This window comes from Piliocolobus tephrosceles, chromosome 8 (assembly GCF_002776525.5).
Source record: "Piliocolobus tephrosceles isolate RC106 chromosome 8, ASM277652v3, whole genome shotgun sequence".
Taxonomy (NCBI): Eukaryota; Metazoa; Chordata; class Mammalia; order Primates; family Cercopithecidae; genus Piliocolobus; species Piliocolobus tephrosceles.
Genome location: NC_045441.1, coordinates 77919552 through 77944580, shown reverse-complemented (window position 1 = coordinate 77944580; position 25029 = coordinate 77919552). Strand labels below are relative to the sequence as shown.

The window sequence follows — 25029 nt, the reverse complement described above, 5'->3', positions numbered from 1 at the left end:
TTTATACAATCATTCTGGTTAATTACATAATCACACCCTAGATTCCATAAGTAGTTACATACTTAGAAGTTACTGCTTACAAAATATTATTTGCTTCAATTCTATACAGAAATAGTCTTTAAGTACTGATTAAAATTTTAGTTTAATAATTACATATAAGTAGAGCTCAAAAAGAAAAAATGACTTGTTAACTTGATAATTTAAGTTGGCTGTTATTCACCAGTATTCTTTGTGAAGGAAAACAGAAAACTCATCTTTGTCAGAACTGAAAGCATTAAGCACATTAGACTGGAAAAGAGTCCTCCCTTCAAAAACCTTTTGAATATTTACATTAAAATATTCAGATATCTATGATTTTCTGATCATTATAGTCATACATAATAAAACTCTCAATTCTAACAGGAAGCTTTCAAACACATGGGAATGAAGCAGCTGCTGAGTGTATGCATTCTACTTTGTCTTTTTGCATAACTATCTAACACTGAAAATAAATGCACAGGTATGTTTCTTAGAGTCACACTCATTCTGAACTCTGAGGTCTCTGTGGTATGAAAGCATATGAACAGAACTATAATAAGAAATATCTACAATCATACTCACTGGGAATGGTACCATGTTACCCAAAGCCAAGGGAGTTTGTCTCTAGTCATCAACTTGCATATGAATATTTTATTAGACCAGTTCAAGAGTCAGTCACGACTATGAGGGAAAAAATGTCTGATTTTCCTCCTCTAAAGGAAGAATTCCTAATCTCTAAAGGAACTTGGAGATCATCTACTACAGTATCCTCATTTTATGGATGAGGAAACCAAGACCCAAAGAATTCTGTTTCCTTTTTTAAGGCTTACCTACTATTCAGTTAGTCAAAGTGACCTGGGACAAGCAAAAACAAACATACTTTTAAATTAGACTTATTTCAGAAATGCAACATTTGCCTTAGTAAACAACTCATGCTATATTTAATACTTCATACAGGAGCTGAGTTTGGGGAAAATGTGACCTGTATTTCCTTCACTGATAATAGACTTTCAATATCAAGTCTAACTACTCAGTTTGGTAGGTTCAAATTGGTCTCATAGAATTTTTAAAATATTAGAGCCCAAAGGGCTTTATGGAAAATTTTGTTTATATCCCTAAATTTCTAATGAGGAAGTTGAAACCTAGAGAAGATAAACAAACTATCCAAAACACGAACAGAACTCGTGAATGTGAACATAAGATATGCTGTTTCCACTCTAGAGGCACAGATGGTAATTTTTCAAAAGGGCATCAGGGAAGCCCTCATTAAGAAGACATTTGAAGAAAGACTGGAAGGAGGAAAGAGACTGAACCATGTGGGTATCGAGGAGAGAGTTTTTCAGGCAAAGTCATTTTCCAGGAACAGAAAGGAGACCAGTATGGCTACAGCTGCATGAACCAGGTAGAGAGTAGTTGGAGACAAAGTCAGAGAGGTAATGGAAGGCCAGATCATGTAGAGCCTTGGTAGCCATTGTAAGGATCATGGCATTTACTCTGACTGAAACGGAGAGCTACTTGAGGTTTTGGATCAGAGGAGTGGTATAATATACCTTATTTTTAAAGGAACGGTCTTGTCGCTATGCTCAGAATAGACTGCAGGAGGGCAAATTTTGAAGCAGAGATTACTCAGAGGCTCTTGTAGTAAATCCAGGCAAGGAATAATGGAGGCTCAGACCCGACCAGTAGAATGAAGTAGTAAAAAGTAGTCAGATTCTGTGTACATTCTGAAACTCCATGGATTGAGACTAGGGAAAGGGAAGAGTCAAGAGTAACTTCCAGGGTTTTGACCTGGGCAACTGGAAGGGTGATGTTTTCCTTAACTGGGGTAATGAAGGCTATGAGGAGAATAAGAATGGGTCTAGAACTAGAAATGCCATTTGACCCAGGGATCCCATTACTAGGTATATACCCAAAGGATTACAAATCATGCTACTATAAAAACACATGCACACGTATGTTTATCGTGGCACTATTCACAATAGCAAAGACCTGGAACCAACCCAAATGTCCATCAATGACAGATTGGATTAAGAAAATGTGGCACATATACACCATGGAATACTTTGCAGCCATAAAAAAGGATGAGCTCGTGTCCTTTGTGGCGACACGGATGAAGCTGGAAGCCATCATTCTCAGCAAACTATTGCAAGGAGAGAAAACCAAACACTGCATGTTCTTACTCATAGGTGGGAACTGAACAATGAGATCACTTGGACACAGGCGGGGAACATCACACACTGGGGCCTGTTGTGGGGTGGGGGGATGGAGGAGGGATAGCATTAGGAGAAATACCTAATGTAAATGACGAGTTAATGGGTGCAACAAACCAACACGGCACATATATACATATGTAACAAACCTGCACATGTGCACATGTAACCTAGAACTTAAAGTATAATTTAAAAATAATTAAATAAATAAAAAGAAAATGTGGCACATGTATATAGTGGAATACTATGCAGCCATAAAAAAGGATGAGTTCATGTCCTTTGCAGGGACATGGATGAAGCTGTAAACCATCATTCTCAGCAATCTAACACAGGAATGGAAAACCAAATATTGCATGTTCTCACTTATAAGTAAGAGTTGAACAATAAGAACACAGGAATAAGGAAGGGAAACATCACCCACTAGGGTCTATCAGGGGGTGGCAGTTAGGGGAGGGATAGCATTAGGAGAAATACTCAATGTAGATGATGGGTTGATGGGTGTAGCAAACCACCATGGCATGTGTGTACCTGAGTAATAAACCTGCATGTTCTGCAATGTATCCCAGAACTTAAAGTATAATAATAATAATAATAATAATAATAATAATAATAATAATAAAGAACAAGATCATGTCCTTTCCAGGGACATAGATGGAAAAAAAAAAAAAAAAAAAAAGAATGGAGGTGAGGAAGGCCAGGAACTCAGTTTTGGATGTCTGAAGTTTGAGCTGTCTATTGCTGTATTATGCTGTTCTTACATTGCTATAAAGAAATACCTGAGGCTGGGTAAGTTATGAAGAAAAGAGGTTTGATTTGATCACAGTTCTGCAGACTGTACAGGAAGCATGGCACCAGGCACCTGCCCAGCTTCCGATGAGGCCTTAGGAAGCTTACAATCATGGCAGAAGGCAAAGGGAGAGCTGGCACATCAGATGGCAAAATCAGGAGCAAGGTGCAGGGAGGTGCCACATATTTTTAAACAACCACATCTCTCGGGAACTCACTCACTATCACAAGAACGGCACCAAGTGGATGGTGCTAAACCATTCACGAGAAATCCACCCCCATAATCCAACCACCTCCCACCAGGCCCCTCCTACAATACTGGAGATTACAATTCAACATGAGATCTAGGCAGGGACAAATACACAAACTTTATCAATTACTATACATAAAGTAGATAAGTCAAGTGTACAAGTCTGGAGTACAGGCGAAAGCCCAAGTCAGACATGCAAATTTGGGAATTGTCCATTGTGTTTGGCGCAAGTGGTATTTGAATCCCTTTTCTTAAGCTAAAGAAATACAAAAGCAACATGCAATACATGAATTATGTTTAACTGTACTTCAATGTCCACTTAAGAAAATAGTTAACAAAAATGTCATGAAATAATAAATCAACCTTTATTAAATTTTAGATTCACTTTGTGCTGGGCTTCTTTGAGATTCTAAATATTAGCAAATATTTATTTTTTTCTGGAAGAAAATAACAATCAGTCTACAAGATATCATTGGGTTGTCTCCTTATTCTTTAAACAATTTCTTTGGGCATATGCATTAGGTTGGCTTTTACTATTATAGTCATTGTATCAAAGATGACCCCATTCTGAATACTTACATGAAATGATGTTTTAATTTGACAACTAATTACAGTTTTCTTCACATCTCACAATCTGAGAAAATCAAGAGACCCAGTCTGGGATATGCAGAGAGACACGAGACCCTGACTGCCTCACCAACCGTTAACAAGGTTTGATTTACTATACGTAACATCTTGCCTTTTTCCCAAGACAGCTGTTCAGAAAATACACAAAAGATGTATTTTGTAAGTATATAATACCAGTAGCAAACAATTTAAAGGTCAATCAATTAATCATCAAATTTTCCCTATTAGGTATTTTGGGCTATATCTCTATGGTAAAGTCACTAATGAAAGTCACATACACTGCTGTTTCATTTCCCTTGAGAGAATACATATCAAATTTAATTAGCCCCCTTTAAGTATATTTAAATCTCTTACATCTAGAATATTTTAAATAAAAGTTCCCACTTAGGCTTACGAATTCCCCACTTTAAAAAAAAAAAAAGAAAAGAAAAAGAAGTGGGTCCAATTAATATATATTCCTGGAAGGAATGTCCCTGTGATGATTTTATTTTAAACTGAGTAAATAAAGAATAAGTAGGATGGTGTTGAAGAAGACACTTAGCATGCAAAGAATCTTTGGGAAAGAACTGAGGTAAGTTAGTTCCATTGCTAGACATCTAAGAGTAAATTATTGTGCTAAGACAGGATTGACTTATTTGGTTTTCTCTGCAAATTCCTTCCTCCTCAGCAAAATGTACTTAGGATATAGTTAAAGAGATGGGAGATTGTAAAACAATACTAGAGGCAACACAAGTGGAGGCAGCTGTTGGCTTTATTTCATTTTAGCAGCATAGAAAGGTAACTAAAAACAGAAAGACATATGGAAGTGGGAAAAAAAAATTTACAAAGGCATAAGCCATTCAAATGAACAAAAACACACACTAACAATCCAAACACTTTATGCAGAGACCATGATCAGCGAATAAACAATCTGTACATGACATGTGTTCCCCTTTTCTGTTTTTACTGTAAAAGCCTCAACTGTCATGTCATTCAGTCAACAAATATTTCTAAGCTCCTCCTCCAACCCTGCACGATGCTAGGCATTGAGAATACGATGGGGAACAAGCTCATGAAGTTTTCAGTTGAATAGGAAAGATGCATAATAAACCGGGCAAGTGAGGCAGGATGAGTGCTTGTAAAGGGGAACCTCAGACATCTCTGCTTTCTGTCACTCTTACTATCACCACCTGTCACAACTAGTTCTTTTGCTAGTGTCTGCCATTCTCCCTCAACTCTGCAATTGCTACTTGATCATCTAAGTGAGTTCAGAATTCTACTGTGCAGGAAGGAAAAGGTAAATTTTTCATTTAGTGGTTTATCATTGCCATGAATTCTCATACAAATCCTTAAATTCATTAAATTCATTCCATGTGTACCTACCTCTTCCTAGTTACAAGCCAAAGAAAGCCCAGAAATAACAAGCCATGTTCTTTGCTCTTACGAAGCTGACCCTCCTAAGAAAAGACAGATATGAGCATGAATCATTCTCACACATATCCATATGATAAAACATCCACAGTCGTGTATAAAGAGCATTGTTTTGAGAGGCCAAGGCTAAGGAGGGAAACAGTCAACACAAATCAAAAGACTACCAAATGAATTAATTATATCTGAGATGGAACATAAACAATGCTTAGAATTTCAGCAGGCAGAAAAAATAAAACAAAGGACAATCCAATCTATAGAGAAAAAGATAGCCAAACTCACAAATATGGAAAAGTAGGGTGAGATGAAGAGACAACAAATGGTCGAGAATAACTGGAGCATGGAAGGAACACTTTACTTTGTCCGTGTTGTGTTTGTGTTCACTTGTGTGTCAGCGAGTGCTTTTTGTGCATTTCTTGCATATGGACACCCCATTCCTTACCCAAAAGTATTTCAGTTGCAAAGTGCCAGTCTTGGACTTAGAAAACCTAAGATCCAATCCCAGTGACTGTGTGATCATCAGTAAGTCATGTTATCTTTCTGATTTCCTCTTCTTTCTGTAAAGAAGACAATCATATCTTACAGAAGAGTCCGAGTGTGCAATAAGATAATGCCTTTGGAAATATACCACACAGTAAAGGCTGTGGAAATGCTTACAATCTTTCCTGGGACTTAATAGGTGCTCACGAAAGGTTTTGTTGTTTCCTAAGTCAGTACGACTATAGCCACAAATCTTTATTTAATTTCAAGTTACCAGTTTCACTTGACAGTGTCATCAGAGATCACTCTGTCACAGCAAAATAGAACCCACCATTATTCTTCTAAACAGATTTAGTCTTCACAAAAGAATGACACAGATATCAACATCATCTATAATGCTTAACCATATTTTAATTTTTGGCTTGAGATTTCTGTTAAGGAAAGATGCTGTATCACTTTTATTAAAAAAAATCACAGCATCTAACATAGCTGTTATTGCTTTCTACAGGAATATTACAGTTTATGAAAGTTCAGGCTAGCACTACAAATTCTTAAAATTAAGAAGGATAAAAAGAAAGTGCAGAGAGTATAAAGGAATAGTTAAGAGGTGATGCAATTTCATTTCCTCTCCATGTCTAGGGGACATCTCCTGGAAAATGCACAAGAATTTCAAGAATTGAAATAAGAGATTTACTGTTTTAAATTCATATATAAACATAAACTTAAAATATAGATTTAATAAAGACTCTATTACTTAAATCTCCAATTAAAATGTTTGGGGTTTTATTTTTGCAGAGAGTGCCATTTTAGTATATAAAACATCAGAAATACACAACCACTCTTAAGTGTTACGTAATAGAATGTTTCTGGCGACAGCGATTCGGGTGTGACGCGAGCGCGGCCGCTCCCGATGCGCTCGTGCCGCCCCCGCCGTGCTCCTAGGCAGCCGTTGGCAGCCGTTGCTCGGCCGGTTTTGGTAGGCCCGGGCCGCCGCCAGGCCTCCGCCCGACCCCGCACCCGCCATGGACGACTACGCAGATCTTTCAGATACCGAGCTGACCGCCCTGCTGCGCCGGTACAACATCCCGCACGGGCCTGTAGTAGCATCAACTCGTAGGCTTTACGAGCGGAAGATCTTCGAGTACGAGACCCAGAGGCGGCGGCTCTCGCCCCCCCAGCTCGTCCGCTGCCTCCTCTTATCGCTTCTCTGACTTGAATTCGACGTCAGGGAATTCAGATATGTGTGATCTTCCCAAGAAAGAGGACGCCTTACTCTACCAGAGTAAGGGCTACAATGACGACTACTATGAAGAGAGCTACTTCACTACTAGGACTTATGGGGAGCCCGAGGCTCCGGGCCCGTCCAGGGGCTTCTGCCAGTCTGTAACTTCACTCCCAGATGCTGACACTTCCCACCACCAGGTGCGTGATGACGATCTTTTGTCGTCTTCTGAAGAGGAGTGCAAGGATAGGGAACGCCCCATGTATGGCCGGGACAGTGCCTACCAGAGCATCGCGCACTACAGCCCTGTTTCAGCCTCCGGGAGCTCCCTGGACCTGTCCTATTATCCTACATCCTCCTCCACCTCTTCTATGTCCACCGCATCATATTCCGCTTCATGGCTCACCCGCCGTGCCATCCGGCCTGAAAACCATGCTCCTGGGGCTGGGCTGGGCCAGGATCACCAGGTCCCGCTCTGGGGCCAGCTGCTGCTTTTCCTGGTCTTTGTGATCGTCCTCTTCTTCATTTATTACTTCGTGCCGGCTGAGGAAGGCAACCCTTTCCAGAGGGAGCCGTGAGGATCTGGGCTTCAGAGCCAGGTCTTCTGGGGAAGTCCTGGCTGACTGCCTTAGCAGTGGGGGTGGGGGTGGGGGTGGGGGCAGGGGCAGGGGCTTTTATGTGTTCTTGCTTGGGGGGCGCTGGGCCTAGCCCAGAGTAGTGCTTGCTCCCCTTGCCTTGTCCCACCAGGGAGGCAGCATAATAAACTTCTATTACAGCTAAGTGTAAACCAATCTTACTTGAAACTCAAATTCAAATTGCGTTTCAATTTCATGTAATTCTAGTGCTCCCTTCCCTCCACAGTGGCAAGCAAACATTATTAAAATGTATTTAATTGTTTAAATTGAGTATTCCATTGAAAAGAAAGAAACGGATAACCAAATACCTCATGTTCTCACTTATACACAGGAGCTAAACATCAAAAACACATGGACATAAAGATGAAAACAATAGACACTGAGGACCACTAGAAGGGGAAGTGGGGGTGAGGGCTGAAAATTTTACTGTTGGATACTATGCTCACTACTTGGATGGCAGGATCATTTGTATCCCAAATCTCAGCATCACACAATAAACCCATGCAACTAACCTGCACATAGACCCCCAGAATCTAAAATAAAAGAATTACCAAATAAAATAAAATAATCTTTTGGAAGATGTTATAAAAAGTGGTATGCCCAATAGAAGCATAATTATTGAGCTAAAAACTTCATTTTACAGATAAGGCAATTGAGCCCTAAAAAAGTAACATGACTTGCCCAAGGTCATACAACTAGATAGCAAAAAAGAAGGAACTGGATCCCAGATTCCTTACTCTTCTGTGCCTCCCAAACCTTCCCTTTTATAACTAGCCATATATGTGTATTTGCGCCTTGGTGATTATTAACCTCATTACCTCATTCCTTCAGAAGAAACTAATTTTAGATTATTTTTTCTATATATTTCTTCTAACTATCTCTCTTTCTAGAATGAAGACAGTTTTTATATTAGAATCTAATCCAAATATTCTTGAAGGATTTCAAAAGTCAATATGACATTAACACTTTCAAAAAGACAATCTCTCAAGAGGATACAGTATCAATGATTGTTCAGAAATATATATATCACCTGCTGATAGTTTCCAGACTTGCATGGCTCTTCAGGATCCATCATTAACTCACCTCTCCAGCACTGTCTCCTGCTACATTCTCCTTGTTCTCTCTGCTCTCTGCTCCCATGATACCAATCTCCTTCCCTCCTCAGGCTTTGCACTGCTTCCTCAATGGGGCCCACTTTTACCCACATGCCCATGTCCCTCTTGCTCTGACTTCATTTCGTTTTCTGCTCAATATGCTTCCCTCAGAAAGGCTTCCCTGGCCACTCTCTCTCAGATGAACCCCCCATACTCACAGACTCACTCGCACCCTACCTCCTCACCCTACTTTGTTGGTTTTTTTTTCTTCATGGCAATTATCTCTACTTGAAATATTTTATATGTATTCATTTCTAGAAAATAAGCTCCATGTGGGCAAACATTTTGCCTGATTTTTTTATATCCCAAATAATGAGAGAAGTGTCTGTCATATAGTCGATCCTTGATAAAGAGTCTTGACTAAATGAAGTACTGAACAACACTCCAGGGGGGCTGCACAATCTGATGGTCTCACTGACATATGCTTCCAACAGAAGCATTTGCCCCTGCTGATACCTGTGTCTCAGTTGTTACCATTTCCAACTTGGAGACTTACTGATTTAAAAAAAAAAAAAAAATGCCACAGGTGGGCCATCTACTCTGTGCTCAAACCCCCTAACCTATAACCACCCACAACAGAGAGGCAGGGCTCTGCCAATTAGTCACAGGCATGGTATTCCCCTCAGTATGGAGGTGGTGGAATCTTCCTTTGATACCAGGCTCACTCAAGAATGCTTCATGCCGAATCTGGCCTTGATAGTTTTAATACAGCTCTTCAAATTCACTCACATGGCCACTTTTCTCGGCGCTAAGGCTGCTACCAAGAGAGGGGCCAGGATGGACTCTGGTATCAATAGCCACGAGAAACCAGTAGCAACTCTTCAACTTCTCGCTTCAACCCTTGACTCTCAGTACTGAACACACCTGATACACACCCTTCTTCCCAAACTTTGTTCATTCAATTCTCACAAGAAACTCAATCTTTAAAGTGAACATTGGAGCCTGATCACATTTCTCCTGGGAGCCATGCCTGCTTTTTATATAAACCTGTGGAATCAAATAACTCCACTGAGTGGTTTCCTAGCCCCATAGATCACTGGATATGGATATTTTAAAATTAAGTGACACATACCTACACAACCCCAGCAAAAGACTTAACTTAAAAAAAGTTTTACTACCCATGGAAAAAACAGGGCACTTTAAAAAAGTGTGACATTACCAAATGTTCCAGATTGAAGACCCACTTCATAATCGTTTCTTTGCTACAACAAGGGGGATATAAAGACAAATTATCTAGTTTGCCCTCCATGAGCTGACCCTATAGTCAGAGAGACTGATACTGTGATATGAGTGCAAACCCAAGTATGAGTTAGATAAAAATTGTACCCCTGAGCAAGGGGAGGGAGAACTGTACAGAGGGGATAGTTAAGCTGAGTCTAAGAGTGGTAGGAGGCTGCATGGTGGACAGGAGTGGAAAGGGCATTTCCAACAGAAGCAACAGCCTGAGTAATGGCCTCAAGGGTCTGACTCCAGCTTCACCTTCCAACACAGCTCGCTCAACCACTTCTGCTCTAACTGCAATGAACTGCTCACTGTTCTCTGAATATGAATTACATGCTCTTTCTCACCTTTGAAAATGGTGTTCTCTCTGCCTGAAGCAGTTTCTCCTTGCCCTCAACTCCTAAGCATCGGTGGAACCTGAACAGTACTTGTCAATCTTCAGGTCTTAACTTGGATATAACATGTCTTCTTTGACCTCTTCAAGTCCAAGTTAGGTATTACTTCTACATCCCCTGAGACCATGCCATAACTTCCCTACTGTAGCGCTTAATACACTCTAGTCTAACCTCTGTGGATTTACTCCATAGTTTCCTGCAGATTACACATTCCAGGAGGACAAGACTATATCTATCTTGATTATCACTGTATCCCCAAGGTCTGGCAGAGGGCCTGCCAAATAGTTGGCAATGCATGCAGAATGGATCAATTGTTCAAATTTTCCAGGCACAGGATGGGGCTGGAGAAAGGACTGGTGATAAGATTAAGATTGAATTTATAGATTAAAACTAAGCCTGAAAGACGACGTGTGCCCTGCTGTGTACATTTGTTATCCTCTCTTCCAGAAGTCATGGAAGTGTTAAACACAAGAGGAGAGCAGCAAGTCAGCAATAAGAAAGCCTGAGATAACAGCAAGGGACTAGGGACTAGAGACAAGACTGATGGCAAGAGATACAGTATTTAAGAAGTTGTAGCTCCAAGACCTGATGATTTATTACAGGGTTAGGTGTTAGAGTAGGAAAAAAGAATGACTCACAAAATTGGTAAAATGGAAGACCTATGGGGAGTATCTTTATTTTCCTCTTACATGAGAGAAATGAGTAATGTAAACAATAGGATGGCCCTGGGTATTCAAGACTAAAACGTGTCTGTTGTTCATTACTGTGTGTCTTGATATTGGCAATTCTATAAGCTATGGGGGCATTTGCACTCACACAAAATTTGAAGGAACTGCTTCATAATTAAATTAGCAGAGAAATGGATAGAATGCTCTTTTATAAAAATAACACAAAATAAATCATCTTTAAATCTTTAAAAACTGGATAGTAAGTGGAGGCTAAATCACTAAATCTTGACTTAGGAAAATGACAAATTATCTGCCTATTTTTCTCATTACTTCTCACCTCAGATCACCAAGAACTTTCCCAAAGTTGCAAACAAAAACAACAAAAAGCCAATGTCTTTCAGGAGATGTTTATCTAAGTGGAAACATTGAGGAAACAACACTGTAATAGAGATGGGGAAAGATACACTTGATAAGTGAGAAAAAAAACCTCTGAGGCTGAGAGAGGAAACAGTTTTCAGAAAACACTTTGAAGAGATGAGAAAGGACACAAGACAATAACAAAATGCTTGCATGGGGGTTGGAGACAGGATTTTGGAAGAAATCAGAAAATGGAGCGTGCTGAGAGAATAATTCTTAAGAAAGACTACACAAATAGAAGGGGGAAATGGAATCAAACATGTGGTTAGAGAAAAAAATAACAAAGCAGCCCCCCCAAATCTTACCCTGAGCTGGAAAAGACAGAGAGGTTAAAAACAGGATTAGAATACTGTCAGTTCTTTAACTCAGTGATCTAAGTAAGCCTTAGTTTCTTCATCTATAAAGGATTGCATTAGTCAGCTCAGGCTACCGTAACAAAATAGCATAGACTGGGTGACTTTAGAAAAAAAATTAATTTCTCACAGTTCTTGAGGCTGAAAGTTCAAGATCAAGGTCTGGCAGAATCAATTTCTTGTAAAGGCTCTCTTCCTAGCTTGCAGATGTCCACTTTCTCACTGTGTCCTCATATGATGGAGAGAGGGAGCCCTCTGTGTCTCTTCCTATAGGACCACTAATCGTATTGGATCGGGGCCCTACACTTAGGACCTTGTTTAACCTTAATGACTACCATAAAAGCCTTGTTTCCAAATACAACCACATTGGGAAGTAGGGTTTCAATGTACAAATGTAGGGGAACATGATTCAGTCCATAGCAAGGTTGTTATAAGAAATATGAGATATGATGCAAAGTGCATTATGCCTGGCACATAGCAGGTGCTCAATAAATGCTAGCTAATGTTAGCTATAAAATCATCACTGTAATAGGCATCATATCTGAAGTAACTTATACTTTATGTATTTTTAAAGGAATGCTGCAGATGGAAAAGCCACGTGTTGCCTACTACCCCCTTGAAAACTGCCCAGTTGCTCAGTTAATATGGTTTGGCTGTGTCCCCACCCAAATCTCATCTTGCATTGTAGTTATAAAAATCTTTTTGGGTTACTATTATTATTATTATTTTGCTATTTCACAAGTAGGTAAATCAAAGAGCTTGCCCAAGTTTATGTAACTAATAAATGAAGGTTCGAATTCAACCCATGTGTGACTGCAAACACATCTCTCCTTTATGCCAGAATCATCATCCTCCTTAGGTTACAGGGACATGTGAGTATGACTAGAAAAAAATGGGTCAGTAAAACACACACACACACACACACACACACACACACACGTTGGCATTGATTCTTAAATCAAAGTATTTATTTTCTAATGTCATTATTATAAGTATTTACTTACTCAAGTTTTTAAAATCACCTGAAAAATGTCTCTCAATACTGAAAAATTGCTCTACCATTCTAGTCATATGATCACATAATGGGCTTTTTAGTTTAGATTCTAGAGCAGAAGATCTGGGTTACAAATCAGCATTGCTACTTCTAAACTATGTGATTTTGGGGTAAATTGCTTATCCCCTCCTTAGCATCCATTCTCAAGGGAGCATTGTTGCTCATGTCACAGGGAAATTTTTTAAATTATATAAAACACAGCCTGCAAAAGCATAGTAAGTTGCCACATTACCACTCAGTGTCTATATTTTAAAAGTTAATGAAAATGTTGCCAACTTCTCTATTTCTGAATAAGGGTAAGCAAGAGAGACTAAAGATTTTTACAAGGAATTCTAAAGCCTGAGAATTAGGACTCATTGCCATGTAAACTCCAGACATAATCAGAGTTGTTTTCAAGCTTCATTGTTCCAATCTAGTTTATCTCTTTTCTTCCCCAGTTATTTTGATGGGTGTTGCACAAACTATGCAGACTTCAATAACTCACTCTCTAATAATATACTCTGGATAATTGTTAGCTTCATGAAATGCAATTGCCTATACTTTAAGTTATAATTAGAGGAATTACTTAAAGCCTCAAGTGGCCTTTGGAAATCTGAAAATGGAAGCTGAATTTATAAACGCTAGGAAAGAATAGGAAATTCCAGAATCCTAAATCACCAGACTCAAATTCATGTGAACTCACTGAGAGACATCTTCTTCCTTTGGTTATAACCACCGGACTTACACTGACATTAACACCAATGCTACAGGTACTAAATGAGAAAACTGAACTCACAGAGATCAGTTTTTTAATGTTCAATACATTTGCCAAAGAAAAGTCTTTGTGACTCAGCTGAACAAAGGAAGTGTAGTTTTTAAAACAGACTTGTTGAGTAAGGGACAACTCTAGTCATAAGATGGAAAATTAGCCTCTGTGGTACCTGATTCAATGACAATGGTGAATTTTGCAAATTACATATCTAAGACTTGGTCAGTCTGGGACCATTTGCCTCCATTTCCATAATATTACTGGCTGTTGTTAGAAAATGACCTGAATAGCCATATATAGAAAGACCCATAAGTTGTTGCTATTATAGACAGTTTGAGCATTGTATCGTTTTCTTCAGAGAACTCAGTAATTTTCCTACCTTTCAATAACTTTGTCAGATGAATTCCATTGCACCAACTATTCTAAAATGAAATTAAGATCATCACACCCTAAAGTCCTGGTCCAAGCTCTACCTTCTTTTCCATCACTACTTAAGCTTAATTCTCTACCCAATATATATATATTAAGATAAACTACTTTTACCCTAACTTTTACCCTTTCTACCTACACATGTCATTAAAATGTAAAATATAAGTCTCTAAATACAGAACTAAGCCCCTCCTCCAATGAACAATAGTGTTGGTTCTTCTTTCAAGTAGATTCAAATTAATACACTAAAAAAAATTTTATGGCCCAAGTAGTGTATTTAGGGTCAGATACACTAAGGTGAATTAGCCAGGAACCCTATCCTCAAAGATATCTACTGAAGACTTACATAATACCTCTACTTTGTGAAATGTAAATGTAAATGGTTCATACTTCTCCCATTTTCCAATCAAGATCTGTATTTCCAGCTTTCCCTTATGTTATCTCTGACTACATTACTGCATAGAACATCATTGTTTTGTCTCTTGTTTTGGTACTTTAAAAAGTAAAATTAGAATCAGATTAATAAAGCAGAAGGTGACCTGAGATCATTGATTTCAGACCATGCTGCGGTCTGAGACTCTCATTTTATAGATGAAGAGAATGAAGTCTTTCAATTCTAATAACATGGAGAATTGAGGAAACATGAACCTGTTCATGTTCAGCCATATGGAAATATATGATAAAACAGGATGAAAAAAAAAGTGTTCAATACATAGTCTACCTCCAAAGAAAGAAAGAAGAATTCCCAGAGCCAACAGGAGAGAGGAATTTATTCTGGCAGGAATGGTAAGCTCCAAGTAACCCTGCCACAGTTCCTAGAGGTTTGGGACCTCACAACTGGCCAGATCTCTGGCTGCCTCTGCTGTCTCAGCCACTGCGGCATAGGCAATCACTAGCTGCACTGGCCATACAGGTGTGTTGCTATGATTTTCTTCAAGAAAACTATGCTGGCAACTTAGCTGATTATTAGCTCCAGCTGTCACCTTTGGGATTCATGCTTTCCCTAGCTATCCCTAGCCCATGCCTGAGCATAGCACACAGTAGTAGAGCTAGCCCATTCCTACCTCACACTGGACTCCTCCAACCAACAACCTTTGGTGGAGGAGTTCTCATCAACCTGGGGCATATCATCTCAGAACTGTGCTGGGGTCTAAGTTTTCCGATCCAACCCTCCCTTTCCTCTCTTCTTTCACAGATGACAAAACTGCATTGACATCTCAGGACTCTTACTACCACATCCTTCCTTCTTTCTCCTTCAGAAGCGCTTTCCAAAATAAATTTCTTATACATCTAATCCCATCTTTCTATCTGCTCTTCCAAGGACCTAAAGTGACACCCAGTCTGAGCACACCATTGGAGAACTTAGGAAGCTCTACACCAAAGAACTTTCAGACATGTGCACAAGAAGACCTGTAAGCAACAACGTCCATTACAGCATGGTTTGAAATAGTAGAAAAGCAGCAACAACCTAAATTTTCAAGCAAAGAGAAAGGGAAAATTTGGGGATGTACTTACTTAATGGTACAGTAGATAGATATAAAGAGTAAATAAAACCATAAGTATCAACCTGGATGCATCTTACCTATATAATATTAAGTGAACAAAAAAGTTGCAAAAATACACAAACAATATGTTTCACAATTTGTTTACATTTAAAAACACATAAATAGTACTCTAGATAGTTTTTTAATTACAAGAATTTGAGTAGCAAGAACACACACCAACTTCAAGAGAGTGGTTATCTCTGGGATAGGAAGGAGAGAAAATAGGATAGGGTGGATTTCAACTTTTTCTGTAACATTTCACCCCTTTTTAAAAAGGATAATAACTATTGTTAGATTTCATTGGTGGATATATGAGTGTTTGTTATAGTATTTGTTGTTCTTTTCTATGTGTTTGAAATATTTCCAGATATTTCAAATGAAATAACATAAGTATATCTTGAAAGAAAATAAACTGAGGCCCAAAGAAATGAAATTACATGACCAATTTCACATACTTAGTTCATGGCAGAGCAGCTGGTAGGCTCCTGGACTGGCCCTCTGGCCATCACATTTTGTTGCTATATACTTTTCTAATCCAGAAAACTATGGTCAATGTGTCTTTGGTATCCTTCACAGTGACTAGCACCATTGTGGGTGCAAGAAAGCACTTAAAATGTACTAGAGCAAACTGAACAATTATTGTTCAACCTTTAATGCAAAATTATTTTATCACTGGAAGTATACCCCAAGAGAAAAAACTTCTTGCTGCAGTTTAACTGCTAAATGTTCAGAAATGTGTGGGCCATGCACCCAGCAGGACCTAAGTCCTGTGGTCCTAATTCCTGGTCCAGATCTTGTCCAGAAACACCAAAAACTTTGTGTAAGACATGAAGATCACCCATCTGAAAACTGTTAAACTGTGCCTATAGCACATAGATGATTTTGGAGAGCTTACATTCTTCCTCTGAAGATTCACATCTGTAAGAGTCCCACCAGCAGCTGCACTCAGGAACCACTTTGTTTAGAATCTGGAAAATTAAACTGGCTCCACTCTCTACACTCCAATGGTGAGGTAGGCCCCTTCTTCTCCTGAACAGAAAATGAGGGGCATACTAACCCTCTAGTGGTCCTACAGAGTCCAAATGAAGATACACAGTGCCTGCTCTCAAGAGCTACCTAATATACAATAGAATACAAGGCCAACAGCAGCCAAAACAAAGCACCCTTACATATTTTAAACCTGAATCATGGGCTAAAACCACAAGCAGAAAAGAATAATCAGTATGTACATTTGTTAGGGTCATCTTTATATATTTCTATTGTGAAAGGCAATTATTTTTCTAACTTTAGTAAAATGTGACACCTTTTTACTAATTTTGATTACATAAGAATTTGAGGTAAATATATCCTTGAGGATAAGCTTTGACTTTTTTATTAGTATATTTTTAAAAGCTGGCAAAGGGCTTGGCACATTATTAATGTTTGTCGATTGAATGAAAGGATGAATAAATGAATATAAGCGAAATTAAGACATATTTCTTACTGACAGACACTAATGACTAAAAAAGGCTTCCAACAAATGAGCAGAGTTGACAATTAAAGTGTAAATAGGAATCTAATGAATGTTCTAATTGATCCTCCCTGCTTTAAGATGTAGCCAGAATTTTTTAACCTTGAGATACAATGCTCAGCAAATTAGGAGACTGTCCTTGTGTGAAAATCTCTCTAATCAATCTAATAGTTTGTCTACTCAACTACAGACTTTAAGACCTCTGCCAAATTAGTGTTTTGTTTTGTTAGTCTTAGCAAGAGTTACGTCTCCATAATAGATTCACATATGAGGTTTAGCTTGGCACTTTGGACTTCTGTGAAAATAAAGAACATATGTTAAATTAAAAAAAAAAAAAGTCTTCAAAGGTAATAAAGCTGGGAGGAAAAAGGAAACTCATTCTTTCTTGGTGATTCTACCTACAAGAAAACAATAAACCCTTAATATCTGAATCAGATTTTAACAAGATTTTTTAAAAATTGATTATTTCTCTTTAGTTGTGCAGTGGCTTCAAGATAATGAGTGTTAAGCATTCCTTCAACCCATCAAGAAGTTTGATACCATGTATATAAGGCTTGCTAAGAGGTGGCAAAGCAAAAAAAAAAAAAAATTGACCCTGACCAGCCCACTCCCCTCCAGCCTATAAAGGAGAATAGAGGCTGAAAGGGAAATTGACATTTACAAAGTGGATTTTGTAAGGGAGCTGTTAATGAGTGTTGAGTCCCACACAACTCCCATGGGGAGAAGGATTAGGGGTGTTTTCCTTCATTTCAAGCCCAGGGAATGTGACTTCAGTGGAATGGAACCATGTAGAGAGCTCAAGGTGTGCCCCAGGTACTGACAGAGGACAAAAGAATATGGGAAAACTCTAACTGACTAGTAATTCTGATCCGATGGAAGACAAAGAAAAGCTGACATGAAGAAAGATAGAAACAGAATTTTTTGATGTAAAGCATATGCATAGTTATATGAATTTAACAGAAAAGAATCAACCTTGAGGTCATCTAAATATTGCCCAAAATAACTTCCTAGAGGCACACAGTAGCCCCAACACAGGAGTGTACCACTAGAAGACTACCATGTAAGTGAGCAACTATAGTGAGGAACTTCCCTGAACATCAAAAGAACTGCAGGCTAGGTACCCTAGTGATTCAGGATTGGTGGGTAGAAAGTTTTCAGATAATGCCCCGAAGTCTGCCAGGAGAAAGTGTCAGCTTTAAACAGCTGCCAAGCCCAGAGAGCACATCATCATTAGCTGAGAGACATCAACTAATTTCAATCGTGATCAACTAATGCCTTTGCTTTACTCTTACCTCCCCTCTGTCTCAGCCCCCTCCAATCCCAAAGGGGTCAGAAACTGCAATTAGTAAGCTGGAGGAGGAGGAGGAAGAAGAGGAGGAGGAGGAGGAGGAGGAAGAGGCACAGAAGCAGGAGGTGGAGAGCCTGAGACAGAGCTCATCATGTTTGCTCTCCCCACTTCAGGCCACCACCTCTTGCAGACCTATGTTAAACGAGATGAGAAGCCTCAACTTTGACTACTACTAAGATATTACATAGAAGCAGACGTTCTGGGGGCCAAAATAAAACTTTCTGGGTGACTAGAAGAGCACAAAGGATCTCTCATTTTCTGAGAGTGGAGTAATCGAAAAAAGCCACTGTGCCATTCCTGGAATTCATTCAAGAACAGAAAAAAAATTTGTCCCACTGAGTGGGTTAAAGAAATAGGGGGAAGATTAAAGTTGTCATGAGATTTCATTCCAGGAGACCTGCTTGTTCACTATAATGAGGTTATTTTCCCACATCAAAATAAAACTTCCAATAAGTTCTATTTTGTAGTCTTGCAGTAGGTATTCCAAGAACAATGAGGGAACGATTACACTTAATTGTTTGATGTCCATGTAGTCCAGTGGAAGAAAATTTTGTCCAGGTTCTCCAGTCCCTACCTGCTGAAGCCCAGTCCCCAACTAACTCATTCAGGCAGGCAAAAAATACTGTTAATTCATTTTGCTGCCCTGAGTTCAGTACCAGCTGATGTTGGGTTGGGTTTGCTCTTCACCCCCTGCCCATCATGATTTTTTCCTCATGCCCACTATTAACTGACCAGTTTGTTTTCTGATGGTGCAATGGTAACCTGCTTTCCTACAGAGACCTGGATTCTATGGCCCACATGCCCTACCATGAGCCAGGGTCACCTTCCTGACAGATTCATCTCTTAGACTCTCAAATGCACATCACCTGACATGAAGTTCTGTCCAGCTCTGTGCTTCCTCTGTTCTGCCCCAGTGACCAGATTCAACCTCTTTGTAGCAACACCCACCCACATCAAAACTGGTCATGCCACACCCACAGGGAGGAATCCCAGCCCTTCCCAGTTCGGCCTTCAACCTCTACCTGTCCCATCACCCTTTGCTGCTGAGATCCCAGTATGCCTTGCAGTTGAACCCATAGAAAGTTGGAATGAAAAAAAGAACTAGGAGGGACTCATTTGCAACTATTTCTTGTGATGAAAAATGGTGCAACCATTAAAGGGGAAAGGAGGAAGGAAAAAATTGGGGTCTTAAAAAGTACCCTTCAGTTATCATTTAAGACTAGAAAAGCAGCCACAAAGTGTTCTTAATGTTACTCAATGGTTATCATTTCAAATCAGACTCAGACCAGGAAGATGCAAGGATAATCATGAAATATGAGGCACACCGCTGCTGAGCACCAGTTAGTTCCAAATGTGTTCATTTATTCATTTGCAGTAACAGCCTCAGAAATCAGTGCAGTGGTCTCTAGGAAGTAAAGCAATAAAATAATTTTCCAACTCTCATAGTCAGAGGGCTAATTCAAATTTCAAAAGGAACACTAACTTGCTTAAAGTACCATAAAAATAGAGAGGGGGCGGGGAGAGTGGAAATTCCATCCTGTTTTAATCACTGTCCCCTGCAAGTTTCCTTAATGATTTCCAGCTGCCTCCATTTAGGCTGTTGCTTTGACAGAACTTTCATACAAACTTGGAACATTTAATGTATCCAAAAAAAATTTTTTTTTTTACTTTGCCCTCAACTGTATTCTAACCAAAAGCAGATTTCTCTTGGATTATATAATATGATGAGCTGGAAAGGGGCGGAGTGAGGCAAGGAGTCTGCCTCTTGCTTTTTGCAGTCTCCACAAACCATTTCACAAGAGGCACAAAGGAAAATGTGAAAATCCACGGAGAAGCCCACACCCTTGCAGAAAGCCAAAATATGCTTTCACTTCAACATACTACTGCATTCCGAAGAGAAACTGACTATTCAGAATTAGGCTGCCACAAAATTAAAAACATCCAAATTTTAATATAGTTAAAATTTTAAGAGGGGGAAAGAGAAAGAGAGAGAGAGTGTGTGTGTAGTATGTTAGTATGGAAATATTTACAGCCAGACTTGTGCTGACCAAATAGCCTGTGACCCTAAGTCATCCATTTTTCTGCATGGGGAAAAGAGCAGAGAACAATGGAAACATGGATATACAATATCAGAAAAGATTAGATATTAACACTTGAATAAGGAAGTTTATTCAAAATCATGAGCTTGAGGCTTCAAGACCCTTGAAGGTCATAATTTCCTTTCCAACAGGGTTGTATACTCTTTAAAAGAAAAGAGTAACCATCTCTTAATAATTTTTGTCTTCTCCTACAACCCCTAGCAATAGGATCTTATATACAGAAGGTCTTCAATGAAGGCATGTTAAAGCGAATTAAGAAAAGCTTTCAGAGACTGATGTTAATAAAATGGGGGGATATGTTTAAAAAGAAAATGAAGACTATTTGCAAGATTAATTGGTAGGCTACATATGGGTGTCAAGCACTGGTTTACTTATATTGCATTTCTATCTAGGGAGCTTGGGAAGTTAAATTCTCCCAAGCCACTCGGTGCTGTTACATTAAGGACCTATTTTTAACATATTTTTGAGCTTTAATTCTGAATCTTTCCAAGTTCTCTATATTATTCTCAAATTCTAGTGCCACAAATTGTACAGAGAAATTCTAATGTGGGCAAACACAGTTACAAATAAACCAATTCATCAGTTTTTAGTGGCTGAATTTTGCCTATTTGTAGACTCCAATACTTGTACTTATTTTTTGAACAAATTCATTATTCTTTTGATTCCTTATGACTAATTTCAGCAGTGTCACCACAAGCAATTTATTTTCAAAAAAGTGTTATGCAAATCAAAGGAATCAATAATACAGAATGGGAGTATGTCTGTATTGAGCTTTCCTTTCTTTTGCCCACTTGTTTTATAAATTCCTACTCCTCGTGTTTATTCCAGTATGCTATCTATTAACTATTTTTTTTTTTTTTTTTTTGAGACGGAGTCTTGCTCTGCCACCCAGGCTGGAGTGCAGTGGCCGGATCTCAGCTTACTACAAGCTCCGCCTCCCGGGTTTACGTCATTCTCCTGCCTCAGCCTCCCGAGTAGCTGGGACTACAGGTGCCCGCCTCGTCGCCCGGCTAGTTTTTTGTATTTTTAAGTACAGACAGGGTTTCACCGTATTAGCCAGGATGGTCTCGATCTCCTGACCTCGTGATCCGCCCGTCTCGGCCTCCCAAAGTGCTGGGATTACAGGCTTGAGCCACCGCGCCCGGCCATGCTATTAACTATTTCATATATAAAATGTTATTAATAAATATTCCTGTACTGTACTATTCTTTTCTTTCATGGTCCATAGGTCTTATACCTTCTTTATTAGATTACAAATTCCTTAAAGACAGTGCCTAGTCCATTTTTGCATCCTGCTGGCCAGCATCTGGCCCTCTGAAAACATCAAAAATGGTTTGTTGAGTGAATGACAGAATACACTGAACCTTGAACCCTAGAAGAAAAGTATAAAATAAATCTTCAAAACTTTTATAAATGAATTCAAAAGCTGTTTCAGATAAACTATTAGCGAGTCCTCAAGTCTAACACTTCTAGAAGGCCCATTAGGGAGGATCAACATAACCTGGTAAGGGTGTAAACACAGCTGTTGTTCTCTCCCAGATATGCCTACTTTTGATTTATTGCACATGTCCACCTGCAAGGCTTCTCCAAGCACAGAGTCATAATATCCAAAGTCACCTGGTGACAAGTGACTCCCTCAGCTCCATTGCTCACTTGGATCAGAAGCTCTCATTTATCTCTCAGGCAGCTCAGAACCGCTCCCAGCCTCAAGGCCCATGAACTCAGAGTTTGTCAAATCAAACGGGCAATAATTTACAATATAAGTATCTTCTATAGAATAGTGAGTTATTTCTCTTCTTTGTCATCTTTTTTCCTCAAAAACTAAAACCCTGGAATTATAATTCCACATGTAGATTTATAGTTAGTTTTTCTTCTTAAGAAGGTGTGTCCATTACTATTTCATTGATCACAAGGAAGATGAGGTAGGTAGTTTAAAGGATTTAAATAAATATATCAACACTTGCCCTCAAAAAACTCAGAGTACATGGAATAGTTGCATATGGTGATGAGTTGAAGATTCCAGGAGAAACGAGGGAAATCAGGTAAAACCCAATCTTGAAATTGAAGTAGAAATGTAAAATTGGAAATTTAAAAAAATAATCCACAGGGAAAGCCATGCTCCCTGAAGAGTTAAAATGCTAAATCCTGAGATGCTAAATTCTACTCAGGCTTTAAATCAAATCAAGCTGCCTTGTACACCCATAATTTATCTCTTTGGTGATGTTTGTTCTTATTTTCAAGCAAAATAATGCATAGGTAAGACTTGACTATGTACAGAGAATGCCGTAAATGAAAGGCAGACTGAACTATGTGAGTCTCCAGTGGAAAAGGGTGAGTTATGGTCGTGATTATTCTACATGAAGAACACTACTAATAACATAGGGTTCCTGGATAAGGCATGCCTTGCAATTAATATTCTCATCAACACAGAATGGCTGTTCCCTTTCATCCTTTCTTAGCAGTATCTGCAAAGGAAGTATTTCAAAACTCTATTTACCTGCTGATATAGAGTATGCACTGCCACCTACACAAGGCAGAAAGCAGAAGCAGCTACTGATTTTGAGGTTTCACACGATGATTTTTCTCCATTACACAATAACAATACCTAACTAATTCTATGTATTTGGGAGCAAACTTTATTTGGTGAAACACTCAATTAGGAATTAAAATTTGTGTTCAAGTCTTGGCTCAATCTCTTATTATATATACATGATTTTGAGTAAAATACTTAAGAGCTCTTGCATTTTTTTCAACAATAAAATGGGTGTTAGTGATACTTGCCTTAATCACCGCCCTGTTAGTTGAAAGAATCAAATGAGACAATATAGTTAATGTGTTTTGTAAATTCTAAAGTGTTATGCAAATATAAGATACTAATTAAACACATTCAATAACATAAATTCCTTTCATAGGAATTTCCCTCTCATCCTATGAGATGAAAAATTGCTTTAAATCTTTCCTATAATAAGAGAGCATAAATAAATGACTATAATGATACAGAAAGAGTTTTCTTGTGACTACAAACCATCTGTACCTACCAAAAACAGCTACTAAAACTACAGAAATAAGCAAATTCTTCCTGGTAGTTCCCTTCTCTTGTTTCATTGAGCTTTGGGGAAATATTTTTTAAGTTATAGTCTATTCCTTTTAACTTGTTTCTGATGCACATATGAAGGATAACTCTCTAGATGCTTACTCTTTCCAGAAAGTATTTACTTAGAGAAAATTAGAATTTAATTTATACTGGATGATCAATATAGACCTTTATGCATGCAATACATCTAATACACCGCAACCAGATTAATTTCCCTAGTCAGTGATTAATTGCCTACTCTGTCCCTGGCGCTGGAGAAGGTGCCTGGAATACAACAAAGAGCATAATGGGCAGGGTCTCTGCCCTTCTAAATATCACATCCATAGTCTTGTTTCAGAGCTCATCTTTCTCAACCTCTGTGATACTTGATTTTGTTGCCAATTTGCCTTCTCGAAACTTTTTTCTCTCTTGATTTTGAAGATATTATTCTTACCTAATATAGCAGACACCACTGGCAAAGTGCTCCAACCTGCATTTCCAACCCCTTCTCCTTCGTCAGCTTCCAGCTTTCGGTGTGATATGATTTTGACCAATTAGACATAAAGTGAAATCTATCCTACCGTTTCTGCAAATATATAGGCATCACTGCTTCCACTTCCTCATTCTTTCTGCTGAAACGTAGACATAATTACTAGAGCTGTAGCTGACAACCTGCATCCATGGAGAGAGGTCAAGAAAATGGCAAAACCTGGGGCTGATGTTGGTAACCTAAGCACTCCTAGTAACTATCCATGTTCAGACTTCTTGCTTTGTGAAAGAACTAATCAAACAAGAAACTCCTTTTGTTTAAGCCACTATGGTCAGGTTTTCTATTACTTGCAGCCAAACACGTTTCTAATTGACACACTTTGTTTCTCGTTTCCATCTCTGTACAATATTTATTTCCTCCAGAAACATCACATTTTTTTCTGTCTATTCTTTGGAGGTCAATTTCCAGCACCCTTCTATGTATTCTTCCTGGGAAATCTCAATTCACTCATTCTACTTGTTCTTTCATTAAGTTATTCAACAAATAGAGATTAAAAGACTGCCACATGCCTGGCACTGCTCTGAGCACTAGGGATAGAACAGTGAACAGTAAAGCTTCCACCTTCATGGAAATTACAGTCTAGGAGTAAAATACAACCACCTAATTCTAATTCATTCTCAGTCACAGATTAAGTCTCTGCAGAGACTTCCCCAAACTTCCCAATCTAAATTAGCACATCCTGCTAGATATTTTCATAGCATCCTGTGATTTTCCTTTCTATAGCATAGATTTTTAGTTATATACTTCACTGTCTATTTATTTTACATCTTTCTCCTCCAGTAGAAAGTAAAGTGGTAATTAAGTCTTTTTATAACTATCCTATATTCAGTG

The 25029-nt window shown here is 38.7% G+C and overlaps 1 pseudogene; it reads left to right on the top strand.

The window, feature by feature from the left end:
* The first annotated feature begins 6800 nt into the window (after window positions 1-6800).
* Window positions 6801-7578, top strand: LOC111552440 (annotated as a pseudogene).
* Window positions 7579-25029: the final 17451 nt, after the last annotated feature.